We start from the raw sequence: 5,487 nt of genomic DNA, 5'->3' as shown, positions 1-5,487 counted from the left end.
GTGCTGCTCCTGCCATACCCGAGCCAGGGCCTCATCCACCCTATGTTGCAGTTCGCCAAGCACCTCACGCACCACGGCCTGTGCCCCACGCTCGTCGTCTCCTGCTACATCCTCGCCACCTGCATGCCCGACGCCGCCGCGGTGTCGGCCATGCGTTTCGCGCGAGAAAAACGAAGGGAGGACTTAATCTGTCGTTGTTCCCTGCCAGACCCGTCACCTCGAGTCCACTAGATCTGTCACCTCTCATTTGGAATCGCCATTGTCGCACGAGAATGGAAGAATAGGGGACGGTGAGAGGAAGAGGACCCCCCTGGCGAAGAACAGAAAAGGCATGACTGGCACGACAACGCGATGCTGCACAACCACGAGCTAGCCTAATCAAGCCTGACGTGAATTTTACACACAACAAACATCGGACGGTGGTAGACTTTTTTTTGAGGGAATCGGACGGTGGTAGACTTAGATGTGAGGTAAGTATTTCACATGGGTATGGCTAGATCAAAGTCAATCGAGATTTAACCAAGCCCCGTCAAGTGACATAACACGCAAGAGAGAATTTTTTTTTGCATGAATCTCAATGTAAGATATTATGAATATAGCATCGATTGAGACTTAGCAAGACTAATTTTAAATAATTTTTTTACGAAAATGATCCAGATCTATTATCAAAGCTCAGCAGAAGTACAAAGCATCTTGAACATAATAAAAAAATACATTGAGATTTCAAGACTCTCGGACAACCACTACTGCCGCCAAAACGAACCACCGCTGCACCGATGTCGCAGAATCCCTACCGGAGCCCGATTGACCATGTTGATGACAGCTGGGAATTCTTAGTGCACGTGCCCCTATGGGAAACACTCTGGAGCTGCAGTCAACGTCGTTGAACCCTTGCATAGATGTAAAAATAACAATTCCGATAATGCGTGGCTAGATCCCAGCTGACTGAGACATCACAAAATTTCGGATCAAGTGACAGAACATATAAAATGAGGAAACATAAATTTTAAAAAAATTATAAAGATTTACATGCAAGATCTCATGAATATCAACTAAGAGTTTGTTAGAGCATCTACAACCGGACTTGACAAATCCGGCCCCTCAAACACCCGCAGACGTGCCATCGGGCACTCCTGAAAAAATGCAATCCACATTCGGACACGTCAATTACCATATCTCAAATCCATACAAACTCATGCAACTATGTCGACACACACGCATCGGCCGGCTACTCCATCACACTGCACTAAACATGCCATCGGACTATCAAAATTTGGCATGTTTGGCTATGGTGGAGTTCATCCACGCCTGCCCTTGCTCTTCCCGGCGCCCTTGCCGTCCTTCTCGTGGAAGAACCGGTCGAAGACGCAGTACGGATCAAGCCGAATCTGCTCGTCGCCGGAACTGTCTGTCGTGGGAGTAAGTCTGACAGTAAGGTAGGGGGTACGTAAGAGGAGGCAAGATCCTAACTACGGCGAGGTTGTGCATGCAAGATTTACGAGTTCAGAGCCTTCTCGGAGGAAGTAAAAGTCCTACGTCTCGGTGACCGGAGGCTTGGTCGACTGGATTATGCGTGAGAGTTACATAGAATGTGTCGGACCCCTCCAACCCTCAGTTATACATAATCCAGTCGACGCTATGGTGTCACGGCGGACGGATCCATTCGTCGGTCGGGCGCTGTCCTCCCGGGAGCGGCGGAGTGCAATGCGGACTGTCATTGCCTCCTCCAACCCACACGGGACGACACCCCAGTCGACGTATCTGAACCGGTCGGAGTCCGATGCACTGCCTGCCATGGCGGAGAATGTCGCAAACCGCCGGAGATGAGCTCGGATGGTGGAGGGGAGTGAAATGAAGTGGATAGGGTCTGCTCCGGCGAGAGGATGAAGACGGACATAAGTGGGGTCCGGTGGACCAGTACGGGTCGGGTCCGACTTGATGAGCGTGCCCGGGCGCCTCATATCCACCTCATTTTTAGGCTGGATATGAGGATGCCGATCAGCCCGGGCATTTGAGGGTCATTTGAGAGGCTTGTCTAGGACCAAATTGTATGACGGGGCAACGACCGAACGGTCTATCCAAACATTTGAGACAGATTTGAGAGATGCGGTTGCAGTTGCTCTTACAGCGTTGTCCGATCTTATCTTCTTCCTGCCTTTCCATATCACCACCGCCCGTAGCTCGGTGGTCAGCGCACTCCCACCTCATCATGCAACCAATCGCCGGCTAGCAGGCGTCGCCAGTGATCCGGCGCAACATCAGAAGCAACCGCCCGCGGGCAAAAGAAAACTCCAGCGCGTGCCGCGCGCCGACGACCCGCAGATGCCGGCGTGCGACCAATCAGGGGCCTCGCGAGCACTCCGGCAGCTCGCCCGGCCCGTCGTGCAGCACGGGGCTTCACCAAAAGTCAAACTCAAGTAGCGTCGTGCAGCTAGCTGCTGATCCTTTCATTCCGCGTCACTCTCGCCGTTTATTAATACATGCCGTAGCTGTCGATCCATATACATACCCATTTGTTGAACACAGTACAATTATTGCTCACATACCCGAGTCACGCTCATTCCTATTCATATGCACACTCTATGCCCTCAGAAAAACTTCCTATTTATATGCACACTCTATTCTTATAAACATCTTCGAAAGACTGAGCCGGCTTAACATCTTAAGATGTTATAAAGACATTACACACGCGTGTCAATGAAAACATCTTCTTCCACTGAAAAAACATCGCCGGAAGATTGAAATAAATACAGAAATAATACGGACACCAATGTCAAGTCTAGGACATGAACACTGGTGGACAAAAAATACCATTGTTCTTCTAACCATGCAACAACAGGCTGGTTCCCTACATACGACAGCACATTTGCCTCCTCCCGCGTCGTGCCATTCATACATATACCTTATCGAGTACATTAGCTACTTCTGTGCTCTGAACCTCCGATAAGACACAGACAGCTACGTGCAACGCGCAGCTAGCTTAGTCATGGCTTCTCACGGCAAGGACACGCAACAAGTCGTCGCCGGCGCCGACGGCAGAGGCGGGGGCTACGTGCTGCTCCTGCCGTACCCAAGCCAAGGCCACGTCCACCCGATGCTGCAGTTCGCCAAGCGCCTCGCGCACCACGGCATGCGCCCCACGCTCGCCGTCTCCCGCTACATCCTCGCCACATGCAAGCCCGACGCCGCCGCGGTCGGCGCGGTCCGCCTGGCCGCCGTATCCGACGGCTGCGACGCGGGCGGGTTCGGCGAGTGCAACGACGTCACGGCCTACCTGGGGCTCCTGGAGGCAGCGGGTTCGGAAACGCTGGGGGAGCTCCTAGACGCCGAGGCCGCGGAGGGGCGCCCCGTCCGGGCGGTGGCCTACGACGCGTTCCTGCCGTGGGCGCGCGGCGTGGCGCCGCCGCCGTGGCCTTCTTCACCCAGCCGTGCGCCGTCAACGTGGTGTACGGCCACGTGTGGTGCGAGCGGGTCGGCGTGCCCGTGGAGGCTGGATCCACCGTCGTCGGCCTGCCTGGGCTGCCGGCGCTCGAGCCGGAGGGCTTGCCGTGGTTCCTCAAGGTCGGGCCCGGCCCCTACCCGGGCTACTTCGAGATGGTGATGAGCCAGTTCAAGGGGCTGGAGCTGGCCGACGACGTGCTCGTCAACTCTTTCTACGAGCTCGAGCCCGAGGTGAGCTCTCTACTCCATCAGTCTCTGGCTGGTGCAACAAAATCTTCGATCGTCAGAAACAAATCTTGCACTGTTCCACTCATACATTCTTTCCGATAGAAGTACGTAGAACGCAACACGTTCGTCCTATTTTAATATGAAAATACTGGTTGCTATCTTATCTGGATGCTCAAAAGTCAGCAAGCAGTAGTACTAAATTCGAATTCGTTCGTGTAATTTTCTGCCGAGGAGAGGAGCACTGACGTTAACGTGCAACTGACTGGGAGTGCAGGAGGCGGCGTACATGGCGTCGGCGTGGCGCGCCAAGACGATCGGGCCGACGGTGCCGGCGTCCTACGTGCACGACGACCGCATGCCCTCGGACACCAAGTACGGCTTCCACCTCTTCGAGCTCACGGCCGCGCCCTGCGTGTCCTGGCTGTCAACGCACCCGGCGCGCTCCGTGGTGTTCGCCTCCTTCGGCAGCCTGTCGAACCTGGACCCGGCGGAGATGCGCGAGGTGGCGCACGGCCTCCTGGACGCCGGCCGCCCGTTCCTCTGGGCCGTGCGCGAGTCGGAGAGCCACAAGCTGCCCGCCGGCTACGGCGACGCCGTGGCGGCGCGCGGCGGGATGGTGGTGTCGTGGTGCCCGCAGCTGGAGGTGCTGGCGCACCAGGCGGTGGGGTGCTTCCTGACGCACTGCGGGTGGAACTCGACGTCGGAGGCGCTGGTGGCCGGCGTGCCGATGGTGGCGCTGCCGCAGTGGACGGACCAGCCGATGAACGCCAAGTACGTGGAGGCCGTGTGGCGGGCGGGCGTGCGCGTCCTCCCCGCGGCCCAGGACGGGCTCGCGCGGAGGGGGGAGGTGGCGGGCGGGATCGAGGCGGTGATGGCCGGCGAGCGGAGCGGCGAGTACAGGAGGAACGCCGCCGCGTGGGCGGAGAAGGCACGGGCGGCCAGCCGGGAGGGCGGCAGCTCCGACCGGAACATTGCCGCGTTCGTCGCCAAGTATGGCTCCAGCTCCAAGTGATGGATATGGAATGGAATGAAGTGTGCGCGCTATTCCCTCCATTCCAAAATATACTGCGCCCGCGCTTTCCAAGATTAAATTTGACCATAAATTTAACCAACGAAACCAACTGCGACAAAAGAAAAAAATTATATAATTAAAAACTTCTTTTGAATACGAATTTACTGATATAATTTTTTTTCCCGCTGCAATCGGTCTTGATAGTTAAATTTACGGTTAAAGTTGAAGCATGAGAATAAAGGAAGCATTACATTATAGAATGGAGGGAGTATTGTACAGAGCTTTCCGCATTTGCGCGTTGCGTGGGCAGACTCATTTGATGATGGTGAAATAAATAGTTGATATGTTTGCGCCGCTGCTGTTTCGTTTGGCTGTACCGTAGCATTTTTGGAAGTCTGTTCCTCTCTTCTCTCCGGCGAAAGGGACGATGTATATTAGATGACCGCGAAACGATAATGGAGTAGCAAAAATGTTACACCTACGTACAAGCTACGTTTCCTTAACTTTTTTTTGAGCAAAAACAACTCCTTCCTTAACTAATCTCTCCATGAAGGACGGGACGTCGACCCGTTGGCTGGGCTATTTTACTAACCTCTCCACCTTTTTTTGGAGAAAAACTATGAGCCTCGATGTGAATCCAAACATCAGGGACTGGTTATTTCACTAATAGAAAAATGGCTATTTGTCCTGGTTCATAAGGTCCATCTGTCCCGGTTGCGGAACCGGGACTAAAGGGTCGTTACTAATGCCCTTGACTTTTAGTCCCGGTTCTTATACGAACCGGGACAGATGGGCCTCCACGTGGC

The 5,487-nt window shown here is 54.5% G+C and overlaps 1 pseudogene; it reads left to right on the top strand.

Moving 5' to 3' along the window:
• Nucleotides 1-2,942: 2,942 nt before the first annotated feature.
• LOC119302490 lies at nt 2,943-5,035 on the top strand (annotated as a pseudogene).
• Nucleotides 5,036-5,487: the final 452 nt, after the last annotated feature.

This window comes from Triticum dicoccoides, chromosome 5A (assembly GCF_002162155.2).
Source record: "Triticum dicoccoides isolate Atlit2015 ecotype Zavitan chromosome 5A, WEW_v2.0, whole genome shotgun sequence".
NCBI lineage: Eukaryota > Viridiplantae > Streptophyta > Magnoliopsida > Poales > Poaceae > Triticum > Triticum dicoccoides.
Note: the sequence above shows the minus strand (reverse complement) of the source record. Positions and strands in the feature narration are given on the sequence as shown.